This window comes from Somniosus microcephalus, chromosome 5, assembly GCF_052327205.1.
Source record: "Somniosus microcephalus isolate GS21.2 chromosome 5, FLI_Smic_1.0, whole genome shotgun sequence".
NCBI lineage: Eukaryota > Metazoa > Chordata > Chondrichthyes > Squaliformes > Somniosidae > Somniosus > Somniosus microcephalus.
In genome coordinates this window covers 280,403,347-280,421,317 of record NC_140991.1, presented here as the reverse complement: position 1 = coordinate 280,421,317, position 17,971 = coordinate 280,403,347, and positions in this window count along the sequence as shown.

The following is a 17,971-nucleotide window of genomic DNA, read 5'->3' as shown; positions in this document are numbered from 1 at the left end:
ACAGAAGTTCTGACAAGCTCAATCACGCACTGTCATGTTTATAGTAACTGGACCTGCTCCTGCCTAAGCAGCATGGACCGTCTCCTTAGATTTTACTGACGTCTGCTTCCCTGCTGGAAGCAAGAAAATGAAAACAGATGAGAAGGGTTCAGCTGCTGTGCTCTAATGTACAAACCATAAGAAAACATACTAAAGTGGTAAAATCTGCTAACCTGGGTTTGACGTAATCGTTCTGTTGTTCATTTTAACAAAGCAAATTGAATAGATTTGCTGTTCAAATCCTTTGTTTTGTTTACCAAAGCAGAATTTAGGATTGCCCTTAGTTCCTCATTAGCACCTGGATAATCAGAAGTACATATTTATTCTCCCTGTCTATCCTCCTTCCAGCTTCAATTGTTTTCAAAAAGGCTGCACTGCTCTTTCTCATATTACTGTTTGTCTAGTTTCCTCCAATCTTTAACTTCCTGCTGATGTGAGGTCCATTGTCTGTCTTAAATGTTGCCTTGGGATTTTCCACTTCTGCACTCATTTTCCTTCCATTGAAATGAATGGGCAAGAAATCACAGGCCAATGAGCGCAGAAGCAGAAAACCTCAGTTGTTATGTCTTGTTGGACTTGATAATCATATATGAAGCGTGGATTTTATCTCCCAGGTGGAAAGCTGGAGCTGCTGAACTTCCCTCCCGGGAGGTCTCTGTGGGAGTCCTGGCTGATTTTAACGGCCGGTCTTGATTAACATCTCGTGGCCAGCTGCCTACCCAAAACGGCCAAAGAGTGGTATCTAGCCGGCTGCCAGCAAGCAATGATCAGGCAGCTCAGGTTGAGTTCAGCAGGGTTCTGCAGGTGGGAAGGGGGAGCCTGGGGCAACAGAGGCCCAGAGGAACACTCCTGGTCATTCTCGTCTCTCAAAGAAAAGATTTTTACCTACCTTTTGTGCTGCCGTTGGATGTCTGTCAGGTTTCAATGGTCAGAGCAACTATGGCAGCTGCTCTGACCAGTAAGCTGTTAAATATTTCCGCCGGGCAAAGGGAGTTAAAATTGCCCCTTAAAACTCCTCCTGTTGTAAAATCCGGAACTTGACGGCCTGGTCTCAACCGCCCTGTTAATATTGGACCTTTGTTCACCTTTTATGGTTCTCCTCAACTTAATTTTTGTTAAGACTCGAATTACAATATTTCTAGCCATAGTTTCTATAATCTTTCAGCATTAGAGTTGATTGACTTAACTTTGCAATAGGTGTTTGAGTTTTATGAACATGTCTTTGAAGGGAAAGGAAAGTATTTTTTTTAAGTCCTGCCACCTTTCATAAAAGAAAAGAAATCTCTTGCTAAAAAAATTAAGTTTTTAAAAAATTGTACATTTTCTTTCTGCTGCAGGGACCATTGAATAGGATCCCCTTCCCTAGTAGAGCACTCCAATTATATCAATTGCTGTCATGTTTTTATATTTTTATACCAAATACTTTCTCAGGTTCAGTGTCACCAGCCACTTCCATAAGCCAACTTTGTGTCCTCTATGATCTGGAATGCATCTTTTTCTGCAAGGCCCGGAGATCATAAAAGAAAACTCTTTGGGGGAAAAATTCAGTTGTTTGCGCCTCCCATTAGCGCCTTAAGAGGGCGCCAATTGGGGCACAAAGCAACTAGAGGCCGGGCGCGGCGATGTTTGTGCCGCTCGCAAAATTAACTAGACATTTTGCGGCGGCGCTAAACACTACCGCCATGATCTCCTGCGCCGGCAGATTGTGACGTCAGTCAAGTGCACAACGCCCTGTTAGCGCCCCGGACCGGATATTGAGTGGCGCCCCCTGCCTTACCGCCTGCCGCTAGAAACGACAGGTTGAGGGGAGCGTTATGCTGTCAGAAAGGGACTGGGGGAGCGCTATTTAAAGGCGACCGCTTCCTGCCTTTTTTTGTCGGTGACAATTTTGCACCACGCATTCTGAGAGAGAGAGAGAGAGAGACTTCTGGAGAGATTCAACGCTGTGTGAAGGAGTTTTGAGTACTGAGCAGCACTTTGCAGGTTCATTTTGATTTGCCCTTCCTTGCTTCGCCAGCGCTCTGAGGTCGTGCCTCGCTCCTCGGCCTTTGCGCCTTAAGACAGGTGTGAAGCGCCTGATTTAGCGCTCCAATCACCTCCAGGGGCGATAAAAGCCAAGTTTGCTGTCGGAGGCGATAATTAGCGCCAGGCGCTAAACTTTGCGCACGGCCGATAATGGCACCCCAAACGGGGCGATACTGAATTTTTCCCCCTTTCTCTATACACCGGATACTGGAATGAATCGCAGGCTGCCACTTGCGGACTAAGACCGAGACTCAGGCTCTAAACCAACATATGGTTTTATTCACATATAAGACAGGTGAATGGACAGGAAACAGTATAAAAGATGCCACTCACTTTCACTCTAAACATTGATGTTAAAATGTAAACCTGCCTCTTGGGCTATGGAGCGTATCACATCCTCAGAACTTACCCAGCTGTTCTGCTAATCAATACACAACTTAAAATACAAAGATCTGCTCTGACTCGAAAGCTGAAGATTGCGTGCAGACTAAACACATGGAGCCCAATGTAATTCTGTAATTGGACACCCCTGTTCAAGAAGCTGTCCATCAAAGGGGACTACAGCCTAGAAATGACCCTGTCCCCTGTTCCCAGCTCTCAGACTCAGCTTCAATCAAACCCACTGCCACCGGCTGGACCCGATTCTTTGATATGTGCCACAGTGGCTCGGGAGTACCTCGGCAGACGTACTTACCTACAGATGCATGATACAAACACCTTTGAACTTATAGAGAAAGAAAAGGCAACAGATGACTGCATCTCTCATAATTGCATTAGATCAATGGCCATCCATAGAAAGTTGTATGCCTAAAAGAGGAAGATGGGTGAAAAAGAAGTACGTGCCCTTAGTGGAAGGTAAATAGCAGTGCAAAAATATCAACTAATCATTGACCAAAACATTACTATTGTCAACAAATTCTTTGATGATGTCTTCTCCCTGCTCCAAACACTAAAAAAAATCCTAGTCTTCACTCAGAGGGTTGTGAATCTTTGGAATTCTCTACCCCAAAGGGCTGTGGTTGCTGAATCATTGAGTATATTCAAGACTGAGAAAAATAGATCTTTGAACTCCAGGGGAATCAAAGGATATGGAGATCGGGCGGGAAAGTGGAGTTGAGGTCAAAGATCAACCATGATCTTATTGAATGGCGGAGGGGCTGTATGGCCTACTTCTGTCCCTAATTCTTATGTTCTTATGTAAAAAGCAAAGAAAAATGTAATGCTATCTGATGCTTTCTTATGAATAATTTGATGCTGCTTTCCAGCACTGCTATTGGTGAAGAGCTGTAAGGTAAATGAGGAAATACTACTAAATGAACACCTGAAGAGATACTTCCCAGTAGGGACAGCAGCACTGGAACAGCAACATAAATGGCCACCAGTTTTTCTGGCAGTATTTTGCTATCGTATCAGCCTAAGTGCCAGCACTGGTTGCCAGCAGGGAAAACCCATAACCCGAAAATGTAAGTTGCAATTCTTAACTTTTAAACAACCACATATGAACAACACAGTACATGTGGAATAACAACAGAAAACGCTGGATGCACTCAGCAGGCCAGGCAGCATCCGTGGAGAGAGAAACAGAGTTAACGTTTCAGGTCGATGACCCTTCGTCAGAACTCGACCTGAAACGTTGGCTCTGTTCTTCTCTCCGCGGATGCTGCCTGGCCTGCTGAGTTTTTCCAGCGTTTTCTGTTGTTATTTTGGATTTCCAGCATCCGCAGTATTTTGCTACAGTACATGTGGAGTTGTTTACCTGTTGCTGCTGGTGATCTGGAATTCACCGCACAGCGTAAATGTAGATTTCACACATCCACTTTGTGCAGACACATGTTTTTTATAAAATGAAGATAATACTGTTGTGTTAACAATGGCTGTCAAACCTTTTGTGAGTAGTAATGAAAGGACAGAAGAGGAGGATGATGAGGAAAACAGGCAATGAGTAGGGAAGGAGCGATTGGAAGTAACAATAGAAGGGAAGGTAATGAGCAGTGCACAACCCCGAGAGGAGAAGAAGTGGTGGGAAAAGAGAGACGGTTTCCCAACAGGGAGGGAAAATTGGCAGATGACTAACTAGGGCCACTTTATCGCGCCTCCTAGCAGATCCCCTCAACAGAGAGCTGGGCACTGGTTGTTTGCTCACCCTCTTTATTAAAGCAACAAAGCATGGCACAGAGCAACTGAAGGAAAGGCAAAAAGAAAAAGTACCCTGAAAAAAGGCGATAGGATTAAAAAGCATAAAAAACCCAAAAGATAATAATTTTGAAGGTGATTCCTGGCAGTTTTAAAGTGATCACTGAGGTACAGAAGTACTAATACCCTTATGGAAAAGAGTGCATCTCTAGCAGTGTTTTAATGTAGAGAAGAGGCTGTACTATATCATGCTGAATGTCTAGGGTTACCTGGGGCTTTGAAGCACCTGCTGTTTACAATCTGTCATGATCAAACACTCCTGCCTTCAAGCATCTGCTGTTCTATTTACACAGTTTATGCTTTTGGGAATGTGCGAAAACCTGGTTAGCAAAAGGGTTACCCTACGTGAGAGTCAGTGAATAATTCAGGCAAACCTGCTGCTCCCTATATTGCAGATTTCTAACATTTGATGCTGAAATATTTCACCCATGCAGTTTTTCAAGAGTAGATAATGTTAACATTTAAGATCACGTCACAAAGAATTTTATAAAAGAAAGCTGTTACCGTGAATGCTTCCATGTAAAAGAAGGTTTAAATCGCATTCACAGCATGTATGGTTATGTGTATTATTGTAATCAGCCCCCATCATCTGAGCAGGAAAAGCAACAATATTTTATGCGTTATCATCTTACTGTAATGTTAGATTATAAAGGATTTTTTAAATGCTGAAATATTTTAATATAAAAAGTGGAATGCAAGCATTACTTAATATAATAAAAATGTTTTTGATTAATATTAAGAGGTCTCTTCACAATGGCATTATTCCTGTATTTGGGAGGCCATTTTGTTCCTTCCCATTTTCTCCCTTGCAAGCCATCTGTCACAAAGTATCATTTTTCAATTAAGAGGACCGTGGACTTCTTGGCAACTAATCTATGCCTCTCTATGGTTAGTGGGTCGGAGGCAGTTCTCCCCCAAGATCGCCACAAGAAAGTGCCATATAAGAACCCAGCTATTAAACTGAAAACTGAGCAGTTAATTATTCGTGGCTTAACTATATCTGACCAAACTACAAATAATCATCAACGTACTAACAATCACATGTTCTGATTGTCTCATATTCATTTTTTGAACTCAGTTAAGGAAACAATTTTGAGTCTACTACACCTCATGCTGCACCAGTCGCTGAAGGTAAGCATGCAGGTACAGCAGGCGGTTAAGAAGGCAAATGGTATGTTGACATTCATAGCGAGAGGATTCGAGTACAGGAGCAAAAATGTCTTGTTGCAGTTGTACAGGGTCTTGGTGAGACCACACCTTGAGTATTGTGTGCAGTTTTGGTCGCCTTATCTGAGGGAGGATGTTCTTGCCATGGAGGGAGTGCAGCGAAGATTCACCGGACTGATACCTGGGATGGCAGGAATGACATATGAAGAGAGATTGGGTCGATTGGGCTTGTATTCGCTAGAGTTTAGAAGACTGAGAGGGGATCTCATTGAAACTTATAAAATTCTATCAGGACTAGACAGACTAGATGCATGTTCCCGATGGCGCGGCGGGAGTCCAGAACCAGGGGTCACAGTCTAAAGATAAGGGGTAAGCCATTAAGGACTGAGATGAGGAAGAATTTCTTCACCCAGAGAGTGGTGAATCTGTGGAATTCTCTACCACAGAAGGCAGTTGAGGCTAATTCATTAAATATATTCAAGAAGGAGTTAGATATATTTCTTAAGGCTAAAGGGATCAAGGGATATGGGGAGAAAGCAGGGACAGGGTACTGAATTTGGATGATCAGCCATGATCTCATTAAATGGTGGAACAGGCTCGAGGGGCCAAATGGCCTTGTACTGCTCCTTTCTTCTATGTTTCTATGTATTCCCAGTTTGAGGTGAAACCCATTATTTTATTTTTCATTAAAGGAGCCATTTTCTTTATATTTTGGAAGGCTTGATTAAATATTAATAAGGTACCAATGCACATAATGTAGAAAACATTTGATGATAATGTAGTCAGTTCAAAGGCTCAATACGAGATTGATTCCCATCACTTTTCCAGCCTGCCCTTAATTCCCTGGTACAGTACATGCACTTGCACATTTTTGAATAATTGTATTATTTATCCACATTAGGTCTGTATGGAACTGTCATGAACCATTCCCATCTGACATGGGAATCAGGACAACTCATTCTCAGGACTTTGCCTCTATAACAGAGCTCAATAGATTTTTGGATACTTAGGGAACCAAGGGAAATGGGGATGGTGCGGTAGGTGGAGTTGAGGTAGAAGATCAGCCATAATCTTATTGAATGGCGGAGCAGGCTCGAAGGGCCAAATGGCCTACTCCTGCTCCTATTTCTTATATTCTTATAACATTATGACTAGATATAAGAAATGTATTTGGCTGATCTGGACTGAAGGGCCTGGTGTTCATTTAGTGCCTCTCCACAATGGCAATGCTAAGATTGGTAACTTATTTGAAGAATCACAGCTATGGGAAGAGAGCGGGAATATGGTATTGAGATAGAGGATCATCCATGTGTAATGATATCAGCAAATAGTGATGTTATTTGCCTGTTTGATTATCATGTCTTACCAGCATGTTTGCCTGATTGATTGCTTGTGCCTGACCAGCAGAGGTCATGTGAGAGACAAGCAGTTTGGTTTAGTTTCAGTTTTGTTCTAGATGGATCACTAGCATCGTGTCTCCTGTAAAGCTGTATAAAGAGTTGAACAGACTTTAGATTAAAACTCATTCTCTTTCATGAATGTGTCGTCATTGAACCCACAAAGAAATCAATACATGGTGTCAGAAGTGATTGAAAGAGATGAAGAGGAAAAATCTGAAGTTAAATCAGCTCTCCACAGATTAGCAAGCCAAAAGAGAACATCGTTACTTACCATTAGAGAATAGCTAACGAAGTGAAAAATGGAAGGTTTACTCCCACCGGCGACGCTTCAGTTGACAGGTAATGTGGCTGAAAATTGGAGGAGGTTCAAACAACGTGTGGGGTTGTATTTAGCGGCAATCGGAGCTGACGAGAAAAGTGATAAACAGAAATCGTCAGTGTTCTTACATGTCGCGGGTGATGAAGTGCTGGAGGTGTATAATAACTTCACATTCGCTGTTAATGGAGACAAAATGAAGCTAAATAAAATAATGGAACAGTTTGAGGCCTACTGCATACCTAAACGTAACGTGACGTTTGAGAGGCACAGATTTTTCACATGTGTACAGAAAATGGGAGAGACTATTGATCAGTATGTGACTGAACTGAGAAACCGAAGCAAAACATGTGAATTTGGGGGACTGACAGACTCGCTGATAAAAGACAGACTGGTGTGTGGTATTCCAGATAATGGTCTAAGGGAAAGACTGCTAAGAGAGCAAGATCTAGACCTGGGAAAAGCCATAGCACTGTGTAGGGCTACAGAGACTGTGAAGTTGCAGGCAAAGGAGCTGTTCAGTGACAGTAGCTGCAACGTGGATGCAGTGAGTAAGAACGGACACAAACTGTTTAACAAAAAGAGCGCCAATGTGAAAAAAGAGGCGTGGCCAGCGAACGAAAATGAAAGGGACAATCGAAAGACATGTAGTCGATGCGGTACACAGCATCCACCAAGAAAGTGTCCAGCATATGGTGAAAAATGCAATAGTTGCAACAAAAACAACCATTATGCCCGTTGCTGTAAGAACCAAGCGCAACAAAGCAAGGTCCATACAGTAGATGAAAGCGAGATAGAGGAGTTCAATGTAGATGTTGTGTCTGAAAACAAAAAAGAAGAAAGAGACTGGATGTTGACACTAAAAGTGAATGACATACACATTCCATTTAAATTGGATACTGGAGCACAAGTTAATGTGATATCAGAGACTGATTTTAAGAAAATTAGACCCAGACCAAAGATACATGGAATAAAAGTGAAAGTGACAGGATACTCAGGTACTGATATACCAGTGAAAGGAAGATGCATTGTCAAAGTAACACACAAGGACAGAGAGCACACGCTAGCATTAATCGTGGTGCCAAAGGATGTGCAAGCCATACTAGGTTTAAAAGCCTGTGAAAGACTGAACCTGGTAAAGAGAGTCCTCGTTGTGGAAAGCGAAGGAGAGACAGTCTATGATGAACTCATGAAAGAGTACAACGACCTATTTAAGGGTCTAGGCTGCATTCCAGGAGAACACACGATCAGAGTAGATAAAAGTATGACACCGGTCATACATCCATGCAGAAAAGTCCCGTTTGCTCTTCAAAAGCAACTGAAGGCAGAGTTGGACAGGATGGAAAGCCTGAACGTGATTCGGAAGATAGATGAGCCAACTGAGTGGGTGAGTTCCCTCGTCGTAGTGGACAAAAAGAATGGAAAGCTCAGAATTTGCCTGGATCCAAGAGATCTAAACAGAGCAATAAAGAGAGAGTACTTCAAGCTTCCTACACGTGAGGAAATCATGGCACAGTTTGCAAATGCAAAGTATTTCAGCAAGTTAGATGCATCATCAGGATTTTGGCAGATGAAATTGGACGAAGCAAGTTCAAGACTGTGCACGTTCAACAGTCCATTTGGCAGATACAGATTCCTAAGGTTACCATTTGGCATTGCCTCAGCTCCTGAAGTGTATCACAAAACTATCCATATGATCTATGAGCACCTGGAGGGAGTTGATACATCAATGGATGACATCATAGTATGGGGAACCACGAGAACTGAGCATGACGAGAGACTGAAAAAAGTGCTGGAAGCAACAAGGAAAACAAACCTGAAGCTGAATAGAGAGAAATGCCAGCTCGGGGTGACAGAACTGACATCCGTGGGAGATATCCTTAGTAGTGAGGGCATCAGACCAGATCCCAGAAAGGTGTCCGCCATTGAGAATACGCCAAAGCCACAATGCAAAAAGGACGTGCAGAGGTTTAATGGAATGATCAACTACATGGGGAAATTCATATCCAACCTCTCAGAAAAGATGGCGCCACTGAGAAGACTAACTGAAAAGAACATAGAATTGGAATGGAATCATGAGCATGAGAAGTCATGGAGCGATCTAAAGAAACTGCTCACAGAGGGACCAGTTCTGAGGTTTTATGACCCAGCGAGACCCATCAAGATATCATCAGATGCATCACAGAGTGGGCTCGGTGCCGTTCTTCTGCAACAATATGACTACTGGCAACCTATTGCATATGCATCGCGCTCAATGACAGACGCGGAGACGCGATATGCTCAAATAGAAAAGGAGCTGCTCAGCATCACATACGCCTGTGAAAGATTTCACCAGTTTGTGGCAGGACAAGCAATCGGTGTAGAGACTGACCATAAGCCCTTGATTGCATTGTTCCAAAAGCCACTAAATAGCTGTCCGCTTAGAATACAAAGAATGATGATCAGGCTGCAATGCTATACACTGAATGTTGCGTACACACTGGGTAAACTGATGTATACAGCAGACACGTTGTCCAGAGCTGTTGACCCAAGTGAGCCCGCAAACATCACAATGGATGAAAAAGTGAACGCCTACGTGGACATGATCACAAGTGCACTGCCCATAGCAGATGCAAAAATGGAGCTCATAAAGACTGAGACAAACAAAGATGAAACAATGAGACGACTGAGAAAAAGCATCTTGGATGGATGGCCCAACATGAAACAAGACTGCTCACCTGACATGGCAGAGTACTGGAACTGCAGGGTGGAACTATCAGTGGTCGAAGACATCATCTACAAAGGAAGTAAAATAGTTATCCCAAAGAGTCTGAGAAAAGAGATGTTAAAAAAGATCCATGGAGGACATCTGGGAATCGAAAAGTGTAAGAAAAGAGCACGAGAGGTGATGCACTGGCCACGAATCAACCAAGATGTGACAAATGAGGTGTCAAACTGCACAATATGCCTGAAATATCGAGCAAGCAATCCGGTAGAACCACTAAAGCCACACCCAGCGCCAGACAGACCTTACCAGAAGGTAGGTGCTGACCTATTCGTATGTCAAGGGAAGGACTATCTTCTAGTCACAGACTATTACTCCCTGTATCCAGAGGTTTGTAGACTGTACACCACCACTGCAGATGCTGTGATAACATGTATGAAAGCCATATTCTCCAGACATGGCGTGGCAAGCGAGGTCTTCACAGACAACGGACCCCAGTTTTACAATGCAAGTTTCCGACACTTTGCCAAAGAGTGGGACTTTGTCCACACAACGTCAAGTCCTCACTTTCCACAGTCCAATGGTCTAGTGGAAAAATCGGTCCAGACAGTGAAAAGACTGATGTACAAGGCAAAAGACAGTGGAACTGACTTCTACCAGAGCATGCTTGTATACCGCACAACGCAGCTCGAGTGTGGTATGTCACCAGCCCAACTCCTGATGGGACGTCGGCTAAGGTCAAACCTACCCATCCCGGAGAACCTCCTGAAAACAAAAGAGGGGGAGAAAGTGAGGAAGTTCAAAGAACAACAAAGAAAAGCAAAAGTACTACTATGACAGAGGAACACAAAACCTACCTGAACTCCACACTGGTGACCAAGTAAGGTTCAAAGACAAAACAAACACATGGACTCAGAAGGGAACTGTCCTGAGTGAAGTTCAACCAAGATCATACACCATTCAGACAGATGAGGGTGCTGTTCTGAGAAGAAATCGTCGAGATCTTCTCATGGGACCAGCCACAGCAGGTCAAGAGACTGATACTGTTGAACAACCTGATCACACAGCTGAGAAACCATCATCTGAGGCAACAACTCAGATTCAAGGACAATCAATCAGAAAATCCTCAAGACACATGAAGCCTCCTGAGAGACTCATTGAGCAAATTTAAGGACTATTGTTATAGAAGGAAGTAATGTTATCTTATTCTTTCTTCAAGTTCTAGTGTATTGACATATTTCATGTGAACACAAAGCAAGGTTAAAAAACCTTGATCATGATAATGATAATGTAAGTTCATTAAGTGTTAGTTAAAATGCAGATTAATACAAAGAAAACATGTTGTTAGTTAAAAGTAAAATACTTCTGTTTTAAGAAAGGGAGATGTAATGATATCAGCAAATAGTGATGTTATTTGCCTGTTTGATTATCATGTCTTACCAGCATGTTTGCCTGATTGATTGCTTGTGCCTGACCAGCAGAGGTCATGTGAGACAAGCAGTTTGGTTTAGTTTCAGTTTAGTTCTAGATGGATCACTAGCATCGTGTCTCCTGTAAAGCTGTATAAAGAGTTGAACAGACTTTAGATTAAAACTCATTCTCTTTCATGAATGTGTCGTCATTGAACCCACAAAGAAATCAATACACCATGATCATATGAATGGTGGAGCAGGTTCGAAGGGCCGAATTGGCTACTCCTGCTCCTATTTTTCTATGTTTCTAACCCACAGGACATTGAGCTGCACTGCCGTGCCACAGTATCCCGAAGTGCATCATTAAATGTAATTCATATTCATATTAGTTTAGGCTGAAGGATGCCATCAATATATCTATGAATTATTTGAAATATTATTTGTTTATCATTAAGTCCAAAAATAAAAGAAAGACTTGCATTTATATAGCGCCTTTCACGACCACTAGATGTCCCAAAGTGCTTTACAGCCAATGAAGTACTTTTTGGAGTGTAGTCACTGTTGTAATGTAGGAAACGCGGCAGCCAATTTGCGCACAGCAAGATCCCATAAACAGCGATGTGATCATGACCAGATAATCCATTTAGTGATGTTGATTGAGGGATAAATATTGGCCAGGACACCAGGGATAACTTCAAAATAGTGCCTTGGGATCTTTTACATCCACCTGAGAGAGCAGACGGGGCCTCGGTTTAACGTCTCATCTGCGAGATGGCACTTCCAACAGTGCAGCACTCCCTCAGTACTGCACTAGAGTGTCAACCTAGATTTTTGTGCTGAAGTCTCTGGAGTGGGACTTAAACCCACAGCCTTCTGACTCAGAGGTGAGGATGCTACGCACTGAGCCAAGGCTGACACTTAGTAAATAACAAATGTAGAAGAAAAACATGTAACAGGGAAATATGATAATAAAACAATTGCGACTATTCTGATCGTGTCATAAGACACAAGTCAAAGCTTATGCATCATCTAAACTTTGAGGCTTTTTAATGCTTTTATGTCTCCTAACTATATTTGTAATACTATGTGTGTTTCAGCAATTACCATTTTTAGTCGTGGAAATTGTAAATTTCTGGTCACTTGCAGGTGCTGAGGGGTGCCTGAAATGCTTATGGAGTGGTATTAAAGAGCGATGTTACTAATATTTAAGAACATAACAACATAAGAAATAAGAGCAGGAGTACACCATTCGGCCCCTCGAGCCTGCTCTGCCATTCAATAAGATCATGGCTGGTCTTCTACCTCATCTCCACTTTCCTGCACTATCCCCATATCCCTTGATTCCCTTAATATCCCAAAATCTGTCGCTCTCTGTCTTGAATATACTCAACAACTGAGCCTCCACAGCCCTCTGGGGTAGAGAATTCCAAAGATTCACCACCCTCTGAGTGAAGAAGTTTCTCCTCATCTCAGTCCTAAATGGCCGACCCCTTATTCTGAGACTGTGACCCCTGGTTCTAGACTCCCCAGCCAGGGGAAACATCCTCCCTGCATCTACCCTGTCAAGCCCTGTAAACATTTTGTATGTTTCAATGAGATCACCTCTCATTCTTCTAAACTCTAGAGAATATAGGCCTAGTCTACTCAATCTCTCCTCATAGGATAATCCCCCCATCCCAGGAATCCGTCTGGTGAACCTTCATTGCACTCCCTCTATGGCAAGTATATCCTTCCTTAGGTAAGAAGACCAAGACTGTACACAATACTCCAGGTGTGGTCTCACCAGGGCCCTATATAATTGCAGTAAGACTCAAATCCTCTTGTAATAAAGACCAACATACCATTTGTTTTCTTAATTGCTTGCTGTACCTGCATGTTAACTTTCAGTGATTCGTGGAACAAGGACACCCAGGTCCCTCTGAACACCTACATTTCCCAATCTCTCACCATTTAAAAAATACTCTGCTTTTCTATTTTTCCTTACAAAGTGGATAACTTCACATTTTTCCACATTATGTTCCATTTGCCATGTTCTTGCCCACTCACTTAGCCTTCTATATTCCTTTGAAGCCTCCTCACAACTTACATTCCCACCCAGCTTTGTATCATCAGCAAACTTGGATATATTATATTTGGTCCCCTCATCTAAATCATTGATGTAGATTGTGAATAGCTCAGGCCCAAGCACTGATCCTTGTGGTACCCCACTAGTTACAGACTGCCAACCCGAAAATTACCTTTTATTCCTACTCTCTGTTTTCTGCCCATTAACCAATCCTCAATCCATGCTAGTATATTAACCCCAATCCCATGAGCCCTAATTTTGTTTAATAACCTCTTGTGTGGCACCTTATCAAATGCCTTCTGAAAATCCAAATACACCACATCCACTGGTTCCCTCTTATCTATTCTGGTAACTGCAACCTCAAAAAACTCTAACAGATTCATCAAACATGATTTTCCTTTCATAACTTGGTGTTGACTCTGCCCAATCCTATTAAAAGTGCCCTGTTACCACATCCTTAATAGATTCTAGCATTTTCCCTACTATTGATGTCAGGCTAACTGGTCTACAGTTCCCTGTTTTCTCTCTACCTCCTTTCTTAAATAGTGGGGTTACATATGTGTACTTAAGCAAATGCATATCAGTTACTTGACTAGTAGAACACAATTCCAATGCAATTGTGCACTGGTGGGGTCACTAACTGTATTTCATGAATTTAATGACCGTGTAAGTGAAGTGAATTAGAGCAGCTTTTGACAATAAATAATACAGTTGTTAACATCAGTTGGGAATAACAATTATGATAAGTAAGAGTGACTCAGATTTAAACATAAGGAACTGGTTTTATTTTTTAAGAAATCACACAACACCAGGTTATAGTCCAACAGCTTTATTTGAAATCACAAGCTTTCGGAGCGCTGCTCCTTCGTCAGCTTGTGATTTCAAATAAAACTGTTGGACTATAACCTGGTGTTGTGTGATTTCTTACATTTGTCCACCCCAGTCCAACACCGGCACCTCCACACCACATTTATTTTTTAAGTGTGATATACATCAAAATTGATTACATTTTCAGATCTAATGAGTCATTGTCACACCTCATGAATGGTGCTAGTCATGATGTACACCCTAGGAAATACACAACTGTCCAGTAACAATTCACTGATGGTGGCACGTTTTGAGGGGCCATTGTCTTGGTTATGAGACAAATGAAAAGCTGTGTATCTATTTTGATGCAATAATGTCACAAACAGTGATATATTTTGTAGTTAATTATGTCTGCACGTCATAATGTTTGACAAAAACTGAAATAAAGGTTTCAAGAAAGACAATGGCCCTTTGACAAACCGATGAAGTGATCCACAAATGATAGAGGAAGATTGAAGATACCTATATTCAAAGCAAATGGGAAGAGAAAATGTTGTTAATGAATTAAACAAGGCTCAGATACATTATTTAAAAACCTCAATTAAACAAACCTCAACTGGTCATTCCACCAAATTAATGGCTCTGCAAAACTAGAGTCTATGACATTTCATCCTAAGCATAGCGTCAGCGACCTTTCTAATGGATGCGGGCTTAAACATCTGAAAAGCCTTGCTCTTTTTGTGAACAATTACACATGGGTAATGTGATGAGCCATGGTGCACTTATGGTTATAGTTTTCTGTTTCAAAATATAGGAAATGACCTTTAATATTATCCACTTTCCAGACTTATTCCCCTGTCGCTTATAGCTCAGAGCAGTGGGAATGAGGCTGAACAGACACTTTTCCTGGGTCATGCACAGGCCGTGCACTTCCATCTGCAGGTCAGATAACAGATGCCATGTGTGAAATGATTATTTCAGAGGTGGCTAAAGGGGAGAAGGTTAAATAGTGCTTAATATAAATGTTGACAAAATATAACACCATTCATAACAGACGCTGGTTGTTGGCAGATTGGCATTTAAACTTTGTAAATTTGCTGGTATGAAACTTTTATGTTAGTGGCTACCAATAGATATTAAATAGAAAGTAATAGTAAAAAGCATATAAATAGAATTATTGAACACTCATTGCAACTATTACACAGTCATTGACATAGCATTTCAAATAGTGTTCATCAAAAAAGCAATGTAATGAAATAACTCTTGTCTAAAAGTATTGTTGTGTCAGAAAAATGTCATTATGCTGATTACATGTGAAATAGGATACCATGGGTCCTTGTGGTCTCTTTCAGAAGGGGGCAATCCCCCTTTACATACAAAAATGTAAGGGACTCTGCAAGTTTAATGTTGGTGTGAAACCAAATCTGCTTTGCATCAATACTAAAGTTGGAGTGTAAGGGGTGAAAATTCTGCTGCAGCGTTCCTGCCATTTTAATGGAAGGAAAATCATGGTCTGGGAGCGCGCAGTTTTACAATATGCACTTCTGGAGTGGCACAGTAGAATTGTTACCCCTAAATCGGGTGCCAAGGCTCAAACCAACTCCCAAGCTAAGCAGAGTGAGACTTCCTCCTCCGCGAAGTCTCGTGCAGCTTTGTCCCAGTGCCAGCTCAGGTTCTGATGCCAGATTTGGGCTGCGATTGTACTGTACCTGCAGCATCGGCCCCACCCAAGCCAGTGTTCACCTATGCTACAGTTGGACTGTGAATAAACTCTAAATGTTCCTCAATCATCTCCTCCCCACCCCCTCAAAAAAAAGCTTGTAAACTGATTTGTGAATCTATTCTAATTATTTCCTGCTTTTTTTCCTGCTTTCAATTGATAAATAAGGTGAATGAAACATTGTCTGCCCAATCATGTTATGGATGAAAACACCTGAAATCATTCCTGCATACTAATATCAAGAAAATGCAAATATGTGGCCACACTAATGAAGTCTGGGATCAAAGGATGTGTAATTCCTTAAAATAACTAAATATTGTAGGTTACTTTAGATTTTTGAGGTATTAAATATATATAATTACCAACATGTTTAGTAATCTTGAACCTACCTAGCTGGTAGCACCTCCACCTCTGAGTCAGATGGTTGTGGGTTCAAGTCCCACTCCAGAGACTGGAGCACAAAAATCTAGGCTGACACTCCAGTGCCGTGCTGAGGGAGTGCTGCACTGTCGGAGGTGCCGTCTTTCGGTTGAGACGTTAAACCGAGGCCCTGTCTGCCCTCTCAGGTGGATGTAAAAGATCCTATGGCACTATTTCGAAGAAGAGCAGGTGAGTTATCCCTGGTGCCCTGGCTAATATTTATCCCTCAATCAACATCACTAAAAAACAGGCTAAGGTCATTATCACATTGCTGTTTGTGGGAGCTTGCTGTGCGCAAATTGGCTGCCGCGTTTCCTACATTACAACAGTGACTACCCTTCAAACAGTACCTCTGTAAAGCGCTTTCTATCCTAGCACCTTTTCCATGAGATTAATCTCACTTTCCCATTTGAAAGAATCCTTCTTGTTTATTGCAGATTTTGAACTTCATCAGTTCTCGGTATTCTCTAGTCAGTAGGGTGTCCCTCAGTGGGGAGAGGGAACAGACACTGAGTCACGTCAGTGAAGCACACCTTTCAATATCAGATTCATAAGGCAACTGTGAGTTATGTTAAAAGGGCATTGATGAAGCACTGATCAGTGCAAACTATTGCATTGCAGTTTGACTGTTTTTAATATTAGCTTTCAGTTAAACTTTACACAAATTTAAAATTTTAGAACAGGTAGGTGATGCAATGATGTCATTGTATTGCCAATCCCTTCATAGCACATTTCTCTGTTTCCAAAAGATAGAATTTGCATTAATATAGCCCTTTTTAACATCCTGGATTACTTTGAAGTACAGTCATTGTTGTTATATAGGCAAATACAGCAAACAGTTTGTGCGCCAGTTTTACACCCCGAAGTCAATGTGGGGTAAAATCGGGCGGGTGTAAAATGGGCAGCCAACCCAATCCCATCAGCTTCTTGCCAAGCAGGTTAGGTTAAAATTGCCCCCGTTGGCCTGCTGTCATACCTACTTTGAGAGTTGGAGCCTCTGCATTCACTAGTCCTCTGCCAAACTCAGGTACATGCACCTCTGTCTGTAATTGGGGGTGACGAGTACCTGTGGGTGGGCACAGAACACTCTGGTACAATCTGACTTGCCTGGGATCCCTCTGCTCTTCTTCCTTTTCCTCTTCCTCATCCAAAAAGCTCAGATTAGTTGCTTTCCCACTGTGAACCCCATTGTTCGCACTAATGGAGCTTTCGGACAGAAAAGAAGCAACAGAGCAATTTTGACAAAAGCTCATGAAATCCTAAGTGGTAGCAGAATCTTTTTTTAAATGAAAAATGGCTTTAAAACTGCTGACGCTTCTTATTATGCCCCTTAAATTAACCTTCACCTACAACTGATCCCTTAGCAACAATTGATGTCCATTATATATGAACGTCAAAAGATTGTGTGAAGGGTGAAATGATGCCATCCCAACCTTATTTTAATAGACACAAAATCATGAGTAGCATGCCCGCATTTTCTCGCTATGTTTGGTTTGGCAACTGATGCTCCTTGCCAGCAATGCACTTTTGGATAATCGTCCCTTTGTTCCCTGGAGTCAGTTACACTGGAGGTGTAATATGAAAGTTATGGGGGAAAAATTGGGTTGGTTTGCGCCTCTCGTTAGCGCCAACGGGGCGCAAATCCCCTAGCGCCTGGGCGCAGCGCCGCTAATGCTTCCCACGAAATTCAGCGGGAGGTTAGC